Source organism: Camelus dromedarius, chromosome 13 (assembly GCF_036321535.1).
Source record: "Camelus dromedarius isolate mCamDro1 chromosome 13, mCamDro1.pat, whole genome shotgun sequence".
NCBI lineage: Eukaryota > Metazoa > Chordata > Mammalia > Artiodactyla > Camelidae > Camelus > Camelus dromedarius.
Genome location: NC_087448.1, coordinates 22804967 through 22827502, shown reverse-complemented (window position 1 = coordinate 22827502; position 22536 = coordinate 22804967). Strand labels below are relative to the sequence as shown.

The 22536-nt window shown below is 36.3% G+C and overlaps 1 long non-coding RNA gene across 1 annotated transcript; it reads left to right on the top strand.

Moving 5' to 3' along the window:
* The first annotated feature begins 201 nt into the window (after positions 1-201).
* On the top strand, positions 202-22211 carry LOC116157228 (uncharacterized). The gene is made up of 3 exons (XR_004141227.2): positions 202-301; positions 15850-15924; positions 20680-22211. It is a non-coding gene; the product is annotated as an uncharacterized LOC116157228 (long non-coding RNA).
* The last annotated feature ends 325 nt before the right edge of the window (positions 22212-22536 follow it).

Sequence of the window (22536 nt, the reverse complement as noted above, 5' to 3'; positions counted from 1 at the left end):
CATCACCCTGTTCCATTATGTTTGGGCAGAGTATGACCTTGTCTGTCTTTAACTGACTGGGACATTATGATGTAGACCAGAAACTGACACATTGCAACTGACTATACGTCAATAAAAAAAATGATAATAATAATTGGACCAGGAGAAAGTACCAGTTACCAATAGTCTCTCCTAATATTCAGAATGAAGAACAAGGCTGAGCCTTTAACCTGGAGGACTATGATCCACCCACCCTCCGGATGAGAGAGGCAAAGGAAGTCAGTCTCCTGAGAGTGAAAAAGTGAAGCAGATGTCATAGCAGGTATGCAGGGGTAGTGAAGAATTCGGGAACTTTATCATTTACTGTTTCTAGAAACTTTGGCGGCATTGACTTTTCCAAGATAATTTTTGTGTCCTTCTATTGAATTATCACTTTCTACCTAAACTAGTTATGATTGTTTTCTGTTACTTATCTTAGCTAACATAATTTTCTATTCTTCTGATAATCCATTTATACATCTTTAGGTCTAGCAATGCTGATTTAATGACAGATACAGCACACAGGATTAAACCAAACTTTACCAGAAGACAATTAGGTTTGATTTGTTACTCTTTTTGTTTAAGAGGCAGTTTCAAATGTATGAGTGGGCTATTAATATAAAATACTACTGATGATTTACAAAGTCATCTTGGTTATTGCCTAATAATTTGTCCTTATCTTTGTATAGATTGGTTTTTTTGAAAAATAAATATTCTGATCTTATAAAAAGCATTTCAAATACCTTGCATTTCTATGCAGTAATCATTCTATTTAAATTTAATAAAATCTGTTTGCATGTAGATAAAAAATCAGAACATGAACATATCAAAATGTCGATTTATAATAGTGTTACAAGTGGATTAAAGTATAAAATGAAGTAATAATACCAAGGCTATTTTTTTTTTACTAGTTTATGAAATCTCCAGTTTAGTGAGGCTTCACTCGAGCCTAAAAATATTTAGAATTGTAACTAAGTTACAAACAAATAAACGGTCTACTCCTAGAGATCAGCCGTCTAATTGGAATTATTGACTCTCCATGGAGAGTCATTCTGAACACATTCGTTCTGTCGTTACAGGGTTGCAAATGGTTTCTGTGTAAGTTTTTGTCTAGACTTATAAAAACTTCCAATAAAGCCATGGAGACATTCAATTGCTTCCTGTCTCATGGAAAAAGTTGTAGAACCCAAGTCATGCTGCCTGTTATAAAGTGATTTCTGAGTCTGTGGCCTTTCTTTTAGTGCTTCATCTGAATCAAAGAAAGAAAACCAGGAACTATTACTATTAATGACACAGTGGAAGAATTGTCTAGAAGACTTGTGTTAGCAAGATTTCTATCAGCTATTAAAGTAAGCAGTTATTGTATGATAAGAAACATCATTATGGAGCGCAGACAGAATTTGGTATTTATTCATTCATTTTGTGGCAGTAACTTCATAACTATAAGAAGTAAAATTTCCATTGCAGCAATATTGAAAACATTCTAATGGGTCTATCAGTCAACTCAAAATGTCTTCTCCTCTATAATATTATTATTTTAACTTTTTCTGTGATATATTTTAAGTTAGTATATTCTGGAGTTAACCGAACATTTATACCGCTGAAAAACTTTAAGTAAATTACAGACACAAGAAAATTATTTCTCTATCTTGGAAGAGTTTTCACTCCACCTGTTGGACTAATGTTTTTATTTTGCTGGAATAGTTACAATAGCTATTAAATGCTTGAATCTTAATAGTTACCAGGATGAGTTAATATGCTAATTTAAAAATGCCCAGATGGATAGAGATCAGAGTTTAGAAGAGTTGGCTTTGCTTCTTCTTTGATCTCCAATCAAAACAATACTGAAAGTGAGTACATAACAGAGGTTACAGAAGAAGCCCTTAAACAGGCCTGTGTATAAGGAATGAAAACATACGAATCTTTTAAAAGGAGAAGAAAAATCAAACCATGAAGCTGTGAAAGTTTAAGAATGTTCAGGTTAAGCGCAAGGGCAGGTACAGAATCAGAAAATAAGAATTTCAAACTAAGAAAGCAAAAGTAGTACAGTATGCTATGTAAAATTAATAAAGCTGGATTCATCATCCAAATACTGGATCAGGGTAAAAATTTTTAGACAGATGTAGAAGTGAGAATTGAATATCTTAATCCAGCGTCAGCTCAATGATAAACCAAAAATGCAAATGAATGCAATGAAGTCCCATGGAAGCAAGGTTAAGGGGATAGAAACAGGCAGAAAAAGAGGCTCCAAAGGAGCAGCCCTGAGGCAGATCCGCATTCTGAGAGAGGGATGTTCCAGGGGCCAGGCCTGTTTCCAGAAGGAGAGTGAACAGGGATGGCAGGCACTTCTGAGACCTGACCCAGGAGGAGGAGTGAGAACTGACCACAGCATTCACCACATGGAGGGAATACGGCGACATCACAGAAATCAAGTCAGCACCTTTAACCTAAACGGTGTTCGTCAAAGTTGATGCTTGGGGTTTGCTGGCCTACATTTTCTCAGTATACCCTCTTAGCTCCTCCAAGGTGTGGGGTCTTTAATCTCAGTTCTCAAGACTGCTCTTTCTGGCCACCCTTCCCCTCACAGGAAGGGAACCAGATCTTTCTTTTGGGCTCACTCTCTCTTCTCTCATCTTTCTAACTGTTATGCTTGATTCCTTCTGGGGCTGCACTGCCTCCCTTCCTAACAGCCTCAGTCCCTTCAGCCCCAGTACAGATGATACCATGTGGGCAGTGGTGGCCAAGGGGTCATTTTAGGACCTGTGTTTGGAGCATGTGCAGGACAAGAGGACTTAAATTCTTCCCAGGTGGGCCTGTTCTTAGCATATTTGCTTTTACCATATATATTATGATAGAAGTGTTTTTGCATTTTCCTTATTTTTGAGCCACATTACTGAAGTATTCCTTTTTATACTGCTGCCTTAGTTTGTTTGAGCAGCTGGATGTGTGGTGATGGTGATGGTGATGGTGATGGTGATGGTGATGGTAATTTGATATATTGCAGGAAGATTTGCAGCCACACACATGCACCTGTGCATGGTACAATATACAAAACACATAAAGTTTAGAATTAATAAAAATGTTTTCACATACATTATTCCATTTTATCCTTACTATAGTTCTTTATGTATATGTATATAAACACATATATACATATATATATATAAAATGTGGAAAATCTTGAGACAAGAATTAACTAAATATAAACTATATTTCACACTCCTTTGAAAGGGAAGCACAGTTTAAAGCAGATACAGACAAAAGCTTATGCATTTATCAAAATATATGGAAGTTTAGTGGCAAAGATACACACAGATATTTACTAAAGATTGTGATAGTTGTTCAAGATGTGGTGGAGCCTTGAATATTTTTTTAAATATTTACAGTTTTATTATAAAGAATACAAATGACTACTTAGCCATAAAAAAGAATAAAATAATGCCATTTGCAGCAACATGGATGGACCTAGAGATCGTCATTCTACGTGAAGTAAGCCAGAAAGAGAAAGAAAAATACCATGTGATGTCACTCATATGTGGAATCTAAAAAAAGGGAAAAAAGGACACTATGAGCTCATCTACAAAACAGAAACAGACTTGCAAACATAGTAAACAATTTATGGTTACCGGGGAAAGGGGGTGGGAAGGGATAAATTTGGGAGTTAGAGATTTGCAAAAGTTAGCCACTATATACAAAAATAGATTTTTAAAAAACAAGTTTCTTCTATATAGCACAGGGAACTATATTCAATATCTTGTAATAATCTTTCATGAAAAAGAATATAAAAATGAATATATGTATGTGTATGCATGACTGGGACATTGTGCTGTACACCAGAAATTGACACATTGTAACTGACTGTACTTCAATTAAAAAAAATTTTTTTTAAAAGAATCCAAATGATAAGCTAGATGAAGAGGCACATAGGGCAAGGTCCAAAAGGTGGTGAGTGCAGGGGCTTCTGTTCCCATGGAGCTGGGTGTGCCACTATCTAGGCATGTGGGTATGTTTGCTTTCCTAAAGTTTAATCAAGTTGAGGGGAACAGCACCATTAGTAGCTCAGATGAGGCCCCTCCATCTCCCACTCTAGTGGGCCCATCAGCTGCATAAAGAGTAGGAGCTGAGTTGCACTGGATAAATATGCTTCTCCACGGTATCTGGTATTGGACAGACCACCCAGCTCCCGACTACTGTTGGTCTCTTCTTACCCCATGCACTTTAGAATTTTCAGCTTTCACCATAGCTTCAGTTTCTGTAAGTGTATTGATGACATCCAAATCAATATGTCCAGCACACACCTTCTCCAAAATTTCAGTTAATTATTTTATATTTTCACAGCCTATCAATATCTCATAGTCAACATTTTCAAAACCTAAATTTATTTTCTCCCATCCACCTATTCTTGCTTCTCTCTTCTGGATTTTGGTGACTATCAAGGCTTGCTGGGGCCGGAAGATCAGGGATCATGCTTGACACCTCCATGTCGTTCAACCGTAAATTTGATCTATCTGCTGATACTCCTGGAAGAGCCATTTATTCAAGTCCTCTAGTGTTCTCATGGTTGCTGCTTTTGACAGTGGCAAGTGTGTGAGGAAAATGGCTCCAAGAAGAGGCTAATCAAGTGTGCAATTAAGTCATTTTTAAATTAATCCAACGGGTAATGATCAAATGCCTACCTTATGGTAGGTGTTGTGTTGTGACATTAACTATTACTTTAAAAACACATATACACAAAATTATACTACCAAGTTAATTTCCAATTCATTCAAGGTGTTCAATAAACCTTAGTTAAGTTGTAAAATTTAAGTTGTAGAATTCAAACTGTCAACATTATCACACAAGTATTAATCAATCAATAGTTAATTGTAATGCTAGATAAATTGTTTCTTTAATCAGACACTGGTAGTAGCCCTTAATATTCAGTTTGGAAGATGTTGCTGTTTCTTCAGAGAGGCAGGCCTGAGCCATCTGTGAATGTCTGTTGATTCTGGTCAGCAAACGGAAACAAAGAAATTCCAATATATAGCTTAGCTCATAAAACAAATCTGTGTAGGGCTGACTAAACTAGGCAAAGTCAGGGATGCTGCTGACAGCACAGTTCAGATATATTAACTAACACAAAGTAGAAAAATGTTTTATCAGATGTCTGATACAGATGTATCTAAGAACGTGACCCAAAAGAGAACTGCCATCTTTCGAAGGTTGGTCTAAACACCATCTCCATCCGGAAGCCTTTCCCGAGCTCACCTGGATTTAATCTCTTTCTTCCTAATGACTTATCCTAACTCTGGCATGACAATGATTACTTTTTATCATGGCCCACCGCCCACACTGGACTGATTCATTTTTTTAAGTTCTCTCCACAGCACCCAGAATTATGCCTCTTGTCACTGAAGCATCTAAGTACTCCTTTATAATTGAAAAGAATATATAGAAATTTATTTGGTACATGATTATAAGATAAATAAGAGGATAAAAGTTCTTGCTAAAAAGTTTCTTTTCATTTAGAAGCACAAATTTTAAAGGTATTTTGCAAAGATTTTCATTTTCTCAGCTTTTTTTTTTTTTACAGTGAGTTATATAATGTTTTATCAATAAATTCTATTTTATCATTATGGCCTTAATGTTTTAGCCAAATATATAATAAATGGTATCAGTATAAAATACTTTCATACATTGACCAATGACAGGTATAAGTCAAAATAAGCCTGGATAAAATTATAAAAAATAAAGCACACTTAGTATTGGTGGCTAGGTATACCTTGTGGACGACGTATACCAGAATCATTTCCCAGGAGGTCTCAGCAGGTGATGTTCGTCAGTCCAGGATCTGGCTGTCAGCTTTGAGGGCTCTGACCCAGGGGAAAGATACATTTTTCACCATGCCATAATATGAACTAAGGACTCTAGAGTGATGTATAATACAGAATTCCAGTAAATTAATTTGCAAAGGTAAGTTGCAGCCATGCAGACTTGCTTGGATGGGCCTTCCCAATCTCAATTTCTCTGACTGCCCTTTAAATAGAAAATATGTTTGTTATCTTCCTAAGATCCCATTATTCCACTGGCTGATATTAAACATACAAAGTCAGAGCATATCAGAGCATATGCCCAAGAGTAGTCAAGTTTATCTTGTCTTCCTATTATCTAAGATTTATTGGCTTCTCATAAAATCTTACAATAACAATAAAGATTTTGAAATAAACAGAGTGTGGGAAAAGTCAAACTCATAGAAATGGACAGTAGAAAAGCAGTGGCCATGGGGGGGGGGAACAGGGAGTGATTGGTAAAAGGATATAAACTTTCAGTTATAAAATGAATAAATTCTGAGCATCCAATGTGTAACATGGTGACTTCAATTGATAAAAGTGTATTGCATAATTGAAATTTGCTAAGACAGTAGAACTTAAATGTTCTCATCACTCCAAAGATAAATATGTGAGGTAATGAAGTGTTAATTACATTGTGGGAATTCTTTCACAATGCATATGTATGTATAGCAAATCATCACATTGCACACTTTAAACATCTTGCACTTGTAGCAATCCCCACCCCTGAATTATTAGAAGAGACTGAGAACAAAGAAAGAAGAGGTATGAAGGGTGGGGAGGGAGGTGGTGAAGGAAGAAGGAAACTCAAGACTGGATATACCCCCTCCCTTCATGTCTTCCTCTGTCCATTTATTTTCAGTAAGATATGGCAATATATTTATGTAATTATTTGGTTTATATGTTTCTAGAATATATTTAGATGCAGAACTTAAGCTGTATAAACTTTTCCTGGTTAAAGTTGCTGCATGACCTATTTTCTTTGAGTAAAAGAACTATTGCAGGTTTGCAAGGGCAGGTTGGCCACTCAGAAATGAATAATATGGTTTTTCTTGGGCAAAAAATCCATCCCAGGCTTCAGCAGATGTGAGTGCAAGAACCACCACATTTATAGAAATAATCCACGTTTAGGGAACGTGATGGAGGCAGAGAGTGGAATGGTGGTTGCCAGGGCCTTAGGGGAGGGGGATAGGGGAGGGAGTAGTCAAAGGGGACAAAGCTGCAGTTATACAACATGAGATCTTCTGGAGAGCATGGTGACTACAGGAAACAACAGAGTACCGTAGACCTTAAAATTTGCTAAGAAGATAAATCTTACATTAAGTATTCTTATCACACACCCCAAATGGTAACAATAAATAAGGATGGCAGGAGGAAGGTTTTGGAGGAAATGGATATGTTTGCAGCATAGAATGTGGTGATGGTTTCAGAGGTGTATACTAATCTCCAAACCCATCAAGTTATATGCAATAAATATGTGCAGCTTTTCCTATGTCAGTTATACCTCAATAAAGTGGGTAAAATTTTTGCAATACAGGAATAGTCCCAAACTCAAATCTTGAAGTCTGGAAATGACTCTTGTTTAGGACAAGGAGAGACACACCAGGTACTCCTGAGACTGTAGGATGCAGGAATGTGCACACACAGAACTCATATGTGAGGGCCAGCCATTACTTTGAGGGCCTAGGGGAGGTCATGCTTCTCCAGATAGGAGGGGCATTACCTGTGTGCAGAGATTCTCAGCAGGCCTGCAGTCCCTCAGCTGTGTCCCATGTTCCCTGCCCTTGCCACCCTCTGCTCCGTGGTCTTCAGTCAGTCAGGCTTCTAGTCTCAGACCCTCACCAGCTTCATTTTACAATCTTGGACTTTCCCAAGAAAAGATCTGTGGAGAGGATTAAGGGTCAGGGAGAGGTTTTAGAGGGCAAAATTTGAGAGTGAGATTTGGCAATGTTCAGGACATACGTGTTTTGGATTTTATTAATCTTATTTATTTACATTTGTTTTTAATTACATTTGTTTTAACCACTTGTCCCTCCTGTAACAACCTCCAGATGACATCTGACAGAATTGGTGGCCTCTGCAAACACAGTCAAATTGGTAGAATCTGAAGTCACATTATTGATGACTTAATCTTCAAAAAGGCAGTGCAATTCACTAAAGAGGATTTTTGGTGGAGGATGCTATAAATGGAATGCTAAATCAGATATTGTGACAGGAGACATTTAGTCATTAGCAGTGACCTATTTTGATTTTTTTAATGCATTCTTTGAATTCAGAAGTAGAAAAAAAAGTTACGTACATTTTTCAAACTGCTCGGATCTGAGTTAGGAATTGTGTTGTTAACATTTAACAACAAATTAACAAGTTGATTTACTTGCTTATGCTATTTTATATGTAGTGCATGTAAATATTATGTAAAATACTATCTTGCATATATGTACGTGTGTGAGGGGTGATCTTTTTTTTAAAGGGTTAACACTGTTCAGAATTCTGTCAAAGTAGAATGGTTGTTGTCTAATGAAAATTAAGAGACAATGCCAAGCATTTAATAAATAGATTCATTCAACTTGTGTAAACAAATATTGGAGCACATTATCTATGTGCTTAAGGTTTATGATTTGAAACTAAACTGTAATTTTCAATTTTCATCCATTCTGTTGAAATGAGGTAAGGTAAATTTGGCTAGCTAAATATTCTACTGCATCCATATGTTATAAACACATAGGTTAGTCTATATTGAGGACACACACTTTATACAAACCTATATTAAAAATAAGGTATTAATATTCTGTTATCATCTCAGTTCACATTTATATTTTATTCTTCTAATCCCAGTCTTTAACTCTCCATTCATTAAAACTCTGAAGAAAAATAAAGAAAGGCAATGTTTTTGTTCACCTACTATGAGTCCAGATACTCTGTTAGGATGCATTGCACGTATTAACTGAATAAATTCTCACAGGGAAAAGTAATCATTCCTAATTTTTTCATGTGAGAAAATTGAGGCACAAGAAGAAGAAGAAACATATTTACTAATATCACTACCAAGTTTAAGATTTGGAAATAGAAAGCAGCTCGACATGACTCTGACAATGGTGGTCTTTTCTACTGGCACAATCTTATTTTGAAGACCTCTAGTTAAAATGTATTCTCTTGATTTAAAAAAATCTGATGACTCTCAACTCCATATTCCTATAAAGCTGAAATTCCTTAGCATAGCATTCAGTATTCTCCATCCAATTCCTTCCATGTTTTTCTACTGAAGTCTCACAACTTTTCTTCTATTGTTTTGTTATCAACTCCATTTGGACCATTTGACATTTGCTTAACAGTTCTTTTCTTTCTCTGTTTAATGGTTCACGCTCTTCACTTCCGCTCAGGTTATTTTCTCTCTCTCTGTTTATGTTTTTTGAATTCTTACACATCATCCAAGTCTTAGGATAAAAGTTATCTCTTCCATGAAGGGCCTCCCCATCTTTCTTAGACCAACCATTGCCCACACCTCTGGTCTGGGACATGGGCAATCTGACCCTATGTTGTAGTCACTAGCACATCTGTTTTAGCCCCTTCATCAGATTCTTAAAGGGAAGAAACTCATCTTTGTATTTTCCACAGTGCCTGGAATAGTTCTTGGTACATTCTAGAGATTCAATAATTATCCCTTGGCTGAGTGAATTAAAGAATGAGCAATTGAAGAGAAACAGATTTTATGCTTTATTAAGTGAGTTCCTTTTGTTGTAGATTCTCATAGAATGTTTTAAAACTGATAAAACGAAACTTGCTCAGAACAAAATATCCAACTGTTATCCCCAGGATGGGTTCTGGAATAGTAATATAGAACAATGTTCTTGTAAACCCATGGAAAGTATTCCAAAATGTCAAAGATCCTAGATTTAAAAACACTGATGATGACATTAATATAGAAAACACATGCAGTAATTAATGATGTATATATACGTGTGCATGTAATATGTTAGATTTTTTTTTTTATTGGATTGAAATACCTACTTACCAAAGAATAGAACCCGATTGTGGCACAGAATGTTAAGATGATTTGTCAGTAACACATGCATTGCTAAAGTTATAACAGTAAAAAAATTTATAAATTAAAGCACCCATGGGTCATTCAACTCAGCTGGCAATACACCTGAATAAAAAGGGAGAGCTGGACTTAATCTCCAAGCCTGTCATTTATTTCTTTCACACAAAAAGTATGGGACACAGGTGGCCAGAAGTCAAAGATCATACTCTGCCTGAATGCTTCATAAGGCATGCTACAAATGCATGGGACCTGCTGGGTGAAATCAAAAAAGTCACTAGAATGGGGTGCAATTTTAGTGACCCAGGTCAAAGGCCATACTGCTTTTGGTGTTTTACAAATGTTTGACAGATTAAATACCTGCCTCCTAGGGATAACGAACAGGCCATGGGGCTAAAAGTATTCATAAGCATTAAGGCTTCATTCAGAATTCTCCTTATGAAGGATGTAGGTCATGAGGATTAGTAATATGGTTACAATAATTTTTTCCCGTTGTTGAAAAATTATACTCTGGACAATATTCCTGAGTGTAATTGCAGGTCACCCAATATGAAGACTAGAAAAAGAAAAAAGGAAAAAGTAAAAAGAGCAACAGTTATACCCAGACCTGTCCTCTGAACTGCAGCATTCCATTTTCAACATTTTTTCATATTTTGCCATATTTTTTCTTGAATGCAGTTGTTCTCTTTAATGGGAACAGTTGGAAAATTCAAAAAAACTTTAAAAGAATTTTTATTAATTTTCCTGAATTGAGTCCTGCTGAACTTGCTATCAGTATCACTAATCTGTGTAAATTATTTTGCTGATATTCAGCACTTTTTATTGTTCAGGAACTCTAGAAGATTGACTGGTTTTAAAGATATGTTTTAACAAATAATCCATGGGTGTAATCAGGACAATAATGTATGATACTATGTGGAAAAGTGCTTTATACATATTGTAAAATGCTCTGAAATTAAGGCAGTACTATTATTTAACACAGTATCTCTATTCTTATTTGAACTCTTGGGAAAATATGCTTACAAAGTTAGTTTGTGTCGTAATATGCCTCTCCCTTTCTTGGTGTTCTTTTACAGTTTGAAAATAATAATTTAACTTCCTTTGTGGCTTTATGTAACCCAGTGGCTTAAATTACTCTGAGTCAGAATCACCTGGAGGGATTGTTAAAACACAGATTGCTGGGCCCTAACCTAGAATTAAAAAAAATTGTTTTAATTTTTTTTTCATTTTTCAGCTTTACTGAGGTATAATTGACAAAACTTGTACATATGAAAGGTGTACAACAGGATGGTTTCATATCAATGTACTTTGTGAAATGGTCACTACAATCAAGCTAATTAGCATTCATTTCCTCACATAGTTACCTTTCTTTCTTCTTCTCACCTCTCCACACCCCGACTCTGGCAATCACCTTTTTGTGCTCTGTATCTATGAATCTGTTTTCTATTTTGGTGTGTTTGCTCATTTGCTTTGCTTTTTAGATTCCACAAGAGTTTTTATTCAGTAGTGGGGTCCAAGAACTGGCATTTCTAACAGATGCCCAAGGCATGCGGGTGCTGACGGTCCCAAGATCACACTTAGGATCCACTGATCTAGACAACGTGCCATAAACAGCATTGTTTGCTGTAGTAGTGACGCTAGCAAGACCTAAAAACTGTTCTAAAGGAGTTTTTATTAATTTGTTTTCCTAAGTCCTGCTGAATTTACTATCAATATCATTGTTACTGTTTTTGACATCTGTGATAATGTTGATTTTGTTTATGATGGGAAGACTAAGACTGAAAACTCAAGTCATTCATTTTCTAAATTAAAGAATGGCTGTCTGCCTGTATGTTTACAGGTTAATTACTGTTTCCAGGATTTTACTACATGTAACTTCTTTTCCATCAGAAATATTAAGAGCCACCTCTGCCTCTAATGCCTTCATTTCATGTTGGTTATTGTCTGTTGGTTTTTTTTTTTTTTTCAGAAGGCAATGCTTTTGTTATACAGATTTTATATCTCTTTACAGTAATTCTAGTTAACCCTAGTTTTAACATATAATATGGAAAACTCTTAGAGAAATGGTACCAAATCCTTCCATATTCACTTTAGCAGAGGTGAAATGAATTGAGTCTGCTGTCAATATCAGACTTTCTATACCAGAACTTATTAATGCTGTTCTAGAAAAAGAGATCTGCAGGAAGAAGATGGGGACCAAGGGATACAGGATGTAAACCAACCACTCAGCCCTTAGCATCACATCAAAACACTGCAGTGGGTATGGCTGTTGGTTTGCTAGTGCAGAGTTCTATCCTTCAATCTCCCTCTGAATATGTAGTTTTCTTTGAGGCTATTTCTTTGTTGATTTTTTTAGATCAAGAGATAAGAGGAAATGCCCGTTATTTTCTAACTGATAGTAATTAACTCTAATTCTAATCCTCACCATATCTCATTGTAGATGCAAAGTTCCAGTTATTAGCTTTCATTTCCCTAATCATTTTAGTAATTATTCATGCACCAAATAATGATTTGCTAACTTTTTTAAGATTTCTATTTATGCACACACAAATACCACACACAGGGTTTTCAGTCTTAAAAAAGAAACAGGAAAGGATTAGTAGCAGACAAGTAAAGGGATGTGGTCAGTGTAAAAACACATGTTAATAATACATTGCAGTTTGTTATTTAACAACCTCTTGGAAACATAGATGTGACATCTGTTTTTAGATTTTTCAAACTGATTTTTATTTTTAGCCTAATTATATTATATATATAATATGTATACACACAATATATACATTTATTATGTGTGTGTGTTTGCATGTGTGTGTACCCAATGAGTGGAGGTAACAGAGACAATATAGAGAAAACATTTACATATTTAACCAGAGAGCTTGGCTGAACAAGTCTAACTGAGGCCTATTCTATTCCGTCTTGGTCTCAGCGCCCCAGCTCAGTCATGTAAGTCTGTAAGTCACGTCAGTCTGTCGAGCTCCTGAGCACTGCAGGGAGGCAATGATAGGTCAGAAAGGAGTAAAGCTCCTTGGATTTAGATTCATACTTTGAGTCTTTTCAGCCGATAGAAGCTGCCTGGCAGAGCTGTTAAGAATGTGGGCTTTCGGCCTCTGCTTGAGTGGGTCCACCAGCTCTGCCATGTTGTGACTGTGCGACTTTGAAACTGTGACTCCATTTCCATATCAAACAACATGTAGCCAGGAAAGGAGCCCACTTTGTAGGGTTAAATAGGGATCAAGAGAGGTAAATACAGATGTGGAGTATCTGATACAGTCAGCCATACTAACTGCCAACTTCCAGTATTATGAGGGAAAGATATTCTGTCTGTTTGTCTGCCTATCTATCTATCTATCATTTATTACCTATCACCTATCTATTACCTATATTCTATCATCTATCTACCTGTCTATCATATATCTATCTATTATCTACCTTCTATCTGCCATCTATTATCTATCATCTATCATTATATCTATTATCTATTTATTATGAACCAATCTATCATCTATCTTCTATAATCTATCCATCATATTATCTATCATTTATCTATCATCTATTTATCATTCATCTACCTTCTAACTTGTTACAAAAGGCATTCAATGGGACAAAGACATTCTACCAAAAGAAAATATATATGTCTTCCTGGGAGTTGCTAGGCTGCTCAGGAATTTTAGGCGACCACCTGAATTTGATGCTACCTGTCCTGTATGTTGCCCTGAAACTGGTCTACATATGTCTCACTGTGAAGGCCATTCAGGAGTAGGAAGACGTCTTCATGCACTGAATAGATTATGATAGTTTTCCCTTCCTGGGTAGAGCCTGTGGTTTTTTCCTCAATGGAGTGGAGTATGTTTATTGAGCACCATCATCTGGATTTGTACGATAGCAAACAAATTGTCTCATTAGGACTGCATTGTCATTATTGCTTTGGGGAGGACTGAAATGCCATACTAAGGGAGAAAGTAAAGTCAGAAAACACGAAAGCAGCCACATTAAAGTGTAGCTTGGAAAGACAGATATATACAAGTCTACTAAACTTTGAAGCTAGTGAGAAGTGGAGAAATGATGCTGGGAATATGATTCACTGCTGTTCCACTCAGGTATTGTGCAATTGTATCTGGATGGATGACTTTAGATACTGAGCGAGGACATAAAATACTAAAAGAAGAAGTAAGATTTTAAGAGAACTTTAGTGGCTGTGATGAGCTCTTATTTTTGCACATTTTCCCATGGTTTGTATATCATTAGCAACCCAAGATGAGCGGATTTGCCTTGGAGCCACGCCATAAATCATCATCAGGGGTAGCTGTAACAGTCATTCCCCATGCTTGTGTCCCGCACTCAAGTGTCTTTTTGTGCTTACTTTCTCTTCTTCCTTTGCATTCCGCTGACCATCAATCACAAAAGCAGCTTGGCCATTTCTCTCTGTCTTGCCTCACTGAACTCAGTCTTCCTTGACCGTTAACCCCTAACTGGAATGCATATGGCCTGGATGCCTCCATGGGCCCCTCTTCACCTCTCCCAGTGAGCCTCCCTCCCTGGCACTGAGCTGCAAGACAATATTTTCCATCTGTTGAATGAAGAGCATGACACAGGCAGTTGGATATGGGTTTGGAGCCCACGGCAAACCAATGATGCACAACTCACTTTTATTCCACAAGCCTGTGGGAGTCCAGTGAGATGAGAGGCCTTTCTGCTAGGCTGAGCACAGAGTCTGGCATTCAGAAACAAATACTCTTTCCTGAAACACTCAATATGTTTTATATTCAAGCTAGAAACACTGTGGGTTGGAATAATCTAAGGATGAATCTAATCGGAAGTTGAAATGTGTGAGTAAGCTTCTCTTTCATACACCAGCTGTTTTCTTTCCGTTGAATGTTTACTGGATGGGAGACCAGCCAGTGTTTGTGATGCAGTAGCGGGGAAATTTGATCTGCTTCAAAGGAACCTACGAGGCCTTTCTGAGAAGGAGAGAGGAAGAATGGGTCATCATGAGTTCAGACAGATTTTGGTGGCTCTGATAAAATCACATCCTCAAATTAGGGAATATTTTTCTTTATAAAGCATTTAAAAACATATTTCATCCACAACTGCTAGTTCTCATTATCAGGATATTCGAGACAAAATTGTTAAAATAGCATTACTAAGGGTACAAACATAATTTTCCCAAGCACTTTTTAAATATATTACAGTATAAAACTATGATTAAATGTTAATATATATAATTTCTTAATTTACATATTTCAAAAGTGAGTTGTTAGCTGTTCTTAATAGAATCATCAGCTTTAAAATCAAAATGAGGAGACATAGTCTTGGTAAAGGAAAAAAAATTAGGTAATGATATTTACTTGTTTAAAAACATGTCAGTTGCTCTTCAAAAACTGAATTATTCTTCCTGGTGTGGCCTACACTCAGACCCACTCCAGTCAAACACTACCACCTACTCATATTGAAGCATCCAAATATTCTGGCATCTTTCCCTATGTTCTCTCTGCTGAAATTCCCTTTTCCATAAATTTTGCATATTAAAATTCTATTAAAATTAAATTAAAATTAAAATTCTACTGAGGACACTCTTATTAGTTAATTTTTCTAAATCTTCCTTCTGTCATTAATACCCTTCCCTCCAGAAGGAACCACATTTTAACTATTTTGTGCCCTGAATGGCATTTGTGTCTCCTCTTTTTGACAATTCTGTTTGCAACTACACGGTAGCTACTTTTAATTGTACATGTCTTGCTTTTAGACTCTGGGCTAAGTGTAATACATGTGTTCCCTCATTCTACCCCTACAATAGTTTTTTTTTTTTGAGGTTAACATTATTATCTCCATTTCCAAATAGGAAAACAGAGCTCAAGAAAGGCTGAGACACTGGCTCAAGGCCACTCGATGCTATGTGGTCAAACTGGAATTGAAATCTGAATGTGTCTAATTTAAAAAGCCTCACTTTCTTTTGCTCTGTTCTAGGTTTGTGGGCATTTCTGTGGATATGCGCCAACTACAGGAACTGATCTTAATCTATCTAGACTCCCATGCATCTAGGTAGGTACAGGTATTGCCAACAGATTTCACTGGACTAGATCAAATCTGTTAAAACTTCGCCAAGTTTATTGAAAAATGGAATATAAAACTGCTGTTGGCTTTGCTAAGATATGTGTTTCAGATTCCACAGTTGTTATATATGAAAAACTTCCAATACATACACACAAAATACTCAGACATACAAGATTTATGTGCGTGTGTGTAAGAGTGTGGTGTCATTATCCACCGATCTTCAGATAAAAGACAATTTATTCTTTTAATACCTGTCACTCAGTGTTTCTCTCATTTACTGAATTCTTTATGCTATTTCTGGTAGTTTAAAAGAATCTGAATTTTCACCTATTAAATAACCTTTATTTTGTTACTATTTGCTTAGTACAATGCTTTTGCTTATTATTTTTTTTCACCCTTAGGCTTTTTCATGAATCATTTTATAGAATTTAGGTGAAATTTATTTGCAATAAGCATTGAGCCCTGTTCCTTGTAAATGAATAAGACCAAGATTTTGAGAACTGAAATGTAATAATGAAGAATACTGGGGGCAAGTAACTTAGAGACAATGCCAAACTATAACCTTTGGACCAAAGACATGTTACAAAATTTTCTCTGTGCAAGGGCTTAGAACGTGTTGCCTCTCAGGCCATAAACAATTATGATTATGGTTACATAGACACTTAATACATTTATTTGTCCTTTTAAAGTTTGATTAACAAAAATGCACCTTTGTCAATTTCAGTATAACAGGATGTGTGTGTAAGAAAGAAAGGTATTGAATTAATCGTTGAAAGATTCACAACATCTTGGTTCCTCTCCACTTTAAAATGTCATAAAATTTACATAGACCATTAAAGTTTAGTTATCCTTCCAAGTGTAAATTTTGGACAGTGTCACTTGATAATGAAATCCTTATACATAAGACACAGTCTACTGTTAAAAAAAAGCCCATAGTCTATTTTGTGTACATATGCAATTATTGAAAGAGATTAAGTGTTCCCCCTGGCTCCAATCTTCCTCACTCCCAATCTATCCTTTATTTTTAGAGGAATATTTCTAAAAAGCAAATAAGAATATAATATGTTCTTGCTTAAAGTCCTTCCTGCACTCCATGACTTCCATGATAAAGTTAAGATCTGTTGGTTTACCCCTCCAAATTGTTTATGACATGGTTCCCGCCTAGCCTTAACGTCATCCTAAATACCTTAAATGTCAAGACATCCATCTTCTTGTTTCCTGAATTATCCAAGTTATATGAGAGAATCTGGAGATGTTTAATGGAGGAAGTGCTGTTTAAAAAGACTCTTAAAGAATAGAGATGGGCATTGACAAGCAGAGGAAAAGGCATGCTGGGTATGAAGGGCTATCTGAATAGGCCAGGACTGAAGGATGTGAGCAAGGGAGGCATGGTTGCCAAGAGAAAGGGAAGAGTTTATGACGAGAGTAAATGGGACCATGAACTAGAATCTGGAGGAAGGATGGGGGTTGCTGTTTTTTAACTCACAGATGGTTCCGAGGTCTTTTGAGTTGGAAAGCGTCTCCGAAACTGAAGAGAGGAGTTGAAAAAGAATAAGAAGGAGAAAGGAGAAGAAGAGGAAAACAATAAGCTCAGTCCTCTAATAGAACTCAACTTTACAATTCATTCTACATTAACTACATCTCAGCCAAAATTTTTCCTGTTAATAATAAAACCCACCTAACTTTATTACATGTTTGGCTGCCAGGTTGTATCCTGAAGCACATTCAAATCTTCTTACCTTCAGCATTGTGAAATAATCCTCATTTCACACGTAATATTTAACAGTTAATTAAATGGAGCCCTAGGTATTTGTGCCCTTAATTCTCATGGCTGAAGCATGTATCACAGCAACAGAAGATCACAAACCTGTATTCTTATTTTTTAATTGCTGGATAGTGATTCAGGGCACGGCTTTCTTTTCCCAGTAAGTATTTAGCACTGCTGATAAGACATAGGGGGTGTAGATGCTGTTTAAAAACATAGTAATATATTTCTTTCCCAAATGTCATCTTAGCGTTACATAGCACCTAAAACTTCCCCAGGACATTTACAAAGATCCTGGAGAGGAACGGGAGAAGGAAAAGCTGATTTTCATTACTCCTTTGAAGTTGAGACTAAAAACAAGAGATAAGAGTAGGAAATTACTTATATCCGAGCCAGCTTCCTTTCGTCATTAATGAAGTTATCTTTATCTCCCTGAGTTATTTATTGTTCTGATTTAATATAAAAAGTCGATGTTCCTTAAAGAAACTGTTTTCTTTTGAGGTTAGTAAAAGTAGATAATAAACTATCCATAAACCACAAAAATGAACATATAAATCTACTGTGCAGTTTTTATTATGCTTCAGACTTTTTATATTCCTCATGTATTGATCATAAATTACGTGTTTACATATAAATACTTTTTCTAGGCTTTAAAATTACATTAAGATTATAACAGAAGATAAACTTTTTAATTTGAAGTGAATCTATTTTATACATTTTTATTAAGATTTATTAAATGCATCAATTTCCTAAAAATCTACTTTAGTGAAACTTATTGGAAAGCATGATTTATATTATTAACTTTATTATTTCGATTGTGTTTATAAACTGCATCCCTGTAAAATGTAAATTAAATGTTCCTGTGGGGAGAAAAAAGGGTAGCTAATCACTCCTTCCCCCTCTTTTTTTTTTAAAATCCTTCACGATACTTGGGCTTATGCAGAATCTCCATAACTACTTACAATTTTTCACTGTGCCTTTTAGAGCCATGACACAGACGTAATTACTATGTCCATCATTTGATTTGATGCTCCATTTCTTCACTCTAATGTAGCAGGCTCAGTTTCATTTATTGGATTGGGAAGAAATAACTGAGTGTACAAATGACAATATACTGTTCCTCTAAATTTAAAAGATTGTTATCATCTATCCCATAACCCAACCAAAATAAATACTTCAACAAGAAGAGCTTTCAAACTATCTTGTCATATATCATGTGCTTTTTTAGGCTCTGTTCTTTTTTTTATAGAATCTATCTGTATATTTTACAACCTTTTTGAAAATCGAGTGCAGAGTATCTGACCCTTCTTTCCAAATTTTGTGTTCCATCTGCCATTTTACTTCTCACTTAAGCAATATCCTGTGCCTCCAGAGGCCTCTTGACCAGCTCCTTGTTAAAGATTTTTTAAGCAGAAAGCTTCTCCTGTGGTAGAGTGCACTAAAAAGACCTTTTCAGCCTGAAATTAGGATTTTTGTATTTAACATATTTCTCACAGTTTCTCTAGGGTATAAATATACAGTTATCCCTTTTGTTTTAGAATCTCATTATAATTTGTTGCATGCTATAATTACAGGAAAAGTACAATTCTTTAGAGAAATTTTTCCTTGGAATTATAGAAATTAAACAGCAAATAATTAACTTTTTATATCTTTATTTTATCATAATATGCGTGTATAATGCAGTCAATAATCCAAATAGTTATTATGCTTTAAAAAGAGCAGTTAACATATAGCATTGAAGTCACAAGATATTCGTGAAACTCAAGGGTGACTCCAACTTATGCAAAAAGTCTGGCTGTATGTATAAATCTAACCAGAAGAGTTATTGTTGCATATTGGATTATCAATTTAACAAACGATAGGATGCAAATTTTAAAAATAATAAAAAAGACAGAATTTAAAGTTAACATAAAAGCAGATTTCTTAAGACAGTCATCCATGTGTTTAATACTATGCTAGCTACTCTGCAAAACATGAAAAGTTGCAGTCTCACTGAAGAGACAAGGTTTACGCAGAGCAAATAGGCCGAGAATAACACCTGCAGTCAATCATTGGACTGACCTCCATGTAAGGGGTTACCAGTTCCAAAAAATTTTGTGAAAGAAAGATGATGAAAAATGATACTTAGGGGGATTAAACAGTTACCTAAGATTGCTCAGTAAATGAGCACGAGAGTTAAGTCAAATGGTACCGAGTTCCTCCATTTTCAGTCTTGCCACTATGCCAAATTGCTTTTTTTATGAATATAAATTCACACAGCAATATACATATTGGGTAGAGTGTTTCTGGGTGACTTCATAGACAAGGCAGCGCTGAGACAGCCCTGCAAAGGATGGGAACCGTGTGCTTATTAGCCTAATTAACTTTCTGTATAAGACATAAATTCGGTTAATTCCTGTTCATTTACATATTCTCCTTTGAGACTCATCCACGGCAACAAATGGACTATAATTTTTTCCATGTGTTAGTATTATTGGTCTTAGAGATATAAAATGATCTTTATTACTTCTCAATCAAATTCTATATAATATGTAGTTATATTCTGTGAAGTATCATAATCTCTGTCTTTTTTCATGTCTTTCGTGTCTTTTTTCATCTGTCTCTCTCACTTGAAGACTTCAGTCTTTGTTTTATGATTGTTTATGCACAGATTTCTCTTAAGGCATAGCTAAGACAAAGACTAATGATTAGAACCTAGCCTATAATTACTGAGCATTTCCCATGTACATCACATATAAGCACCTCAATTTCTCCCTCCCAACACTGCAAAGCTATGACAACAGACCTCCAAGAGCTGCAAGGACAAAAAGTCTTCCACGAGCAAGAATCAAGTTCCACTAGCCTCTGTGACCATTTGCACCTGCACTTAGATGTACCTCTTTCCTATAGAAGAGCTACAGATGAAGTTGTGGTAGGTCCCCTAGGCCTGAGCAAAGTTCAGTGATGTGTCAGATGCATTTCTTTTTCTCTGTGATTAGGTGTGAAGAAGGACCACACCTCAGAAGCAGGCGGCATGCCACCTCAGACAACCAGAGCCAGACACCACTGAGATGTTTCTACTTGACTAACAGCCGAGAGGATGCTCTGCTGTCACCTGGCTTTCGAGACAGCACTGATGATTGGAAAGGAATTATGCTGTATTTTATTTCTGACTCTGAAAACGGCTGGCAGCTATCTCATGACATTCAATCTTTGTGCTTTAGTTTCGTTATCTGTGGACTAGAGATAAGCACATTTGCTTGTAAAGGGCAGAAAAAGAAAGACACAGGTGTGAATACAAGTGTGAAGATAAAACATTAAGCTACTAGCATAGATTTGAAATTTTAATAGTTGTATCACTATCTTTGTTTATATTAAATACAGGTCCAAAATCAACAATATGTTAGTTACAGGGATGAGTTAACATTCCTTAATCCATTGAGCTTAAAGTCTTCTGCAGGGTAATAGCTCACTTTGCTGCCAAAGGGAGTGTCTGAAAACATAAATCTGACCATGTCCTTTCTATGCTACAAATACCTTAATAGCTCTCTTTAGTATAACAATCTAAGCTCCCACTCAGGATAGGTAAGATCCTTCTCAAACTGGAACCTGACTACATTTATCATTTTATTTTCTATCACACTTCCAGGTACTCATTCAGTCCTACTCACGCTGAACTCTTTGTAGATCCTAACCCAGCATATCTATTTCCTCACCTACATTTCTGAATCCCTAGGGCTCAGAGACTATGTCGTCACCATCTGATTTTCTTCAGCTGCCCCAGTAATGCCTGGGTACAGAAGACCTTGGGGCCTTGTGAGTTGGATGAGCTCCTAACTTGCACAGTGCTTGGAGCTCAAAAAGTAGCACTACGTACCTCATCTCATTTCATTCTCACAACAACACTGTGAGCTGGAGGGGCAGGAATTATCATATTCTCCAGGGAACTGAGGTTGCAGGAGAGTAACCCACTTACCTGAGGTCTCAAAGCTGGTGAGGGATATAAGCAAGATTCTACCACCCTTTCACTAATCAATTTTTTATTAAATCCTATTGTGTTAATAACATGTATACACGAGATACTAACTCTGTTAGGCAGTTAGATGGAAATGAGAACCAAGCAAGGGGAGAGGAAAGGGGAGGGAGTAATCCAGAAAATAACAGTATGCCGGTGCTCAGGATAAAGGGCTTCAAAGAGTTTTACTTCCTCTAAATGAGGGACTGCAAAGAAGCCGGTTAAAATGAGACGGGGTGGCTGTGCAGTAGAGAGAAGGACCAGACGTAACCCAATGCTTATTAGCATGTAAGTAGCCCTGCGGTTTGGGCCCCCTCCCCTAGGTTTCTCTGTGTGCATCCTGGGTAAGAGCATGCACAAGGGAGACGAACACGCCTAAGCACTCAAGAGACGTGAGTTGTCAATCAATCATGAGAACGCCCCCCAAGGCAGGAGGAACAAAATAGCGGCGCCATTTTCCCTCTTTTGGGTAGGCCTGCCTTCAATTCTCGAAGTTGTACTCTTTTTTGATAACTTTTGCCCTACTAATAAAATTTTCTGTTTATACCATGCTTTCAGGCTCCTGTTTGAATTCTTTCTCTCAGGTAAGACAACCAAGGCCTTTTTTCCCTTTCCCGTGGTAACAACTCTATATAATATATTTATATCATATATATATTGTTTCATTCTGTGGGTTCTGTTTCTTTGGAGAATCCAGACTAATATGGGGGCCCATCATATTCTCTTTTCCTCCTTAATAATTCCTCTCCTAGCTCTTTCTGCAGTTCCCATGGAGGGAGTATACACACAAAGATTGGTAAATGTAGTGGGATTTTATTATAGTTGGGTAAGTTCTGGAAAC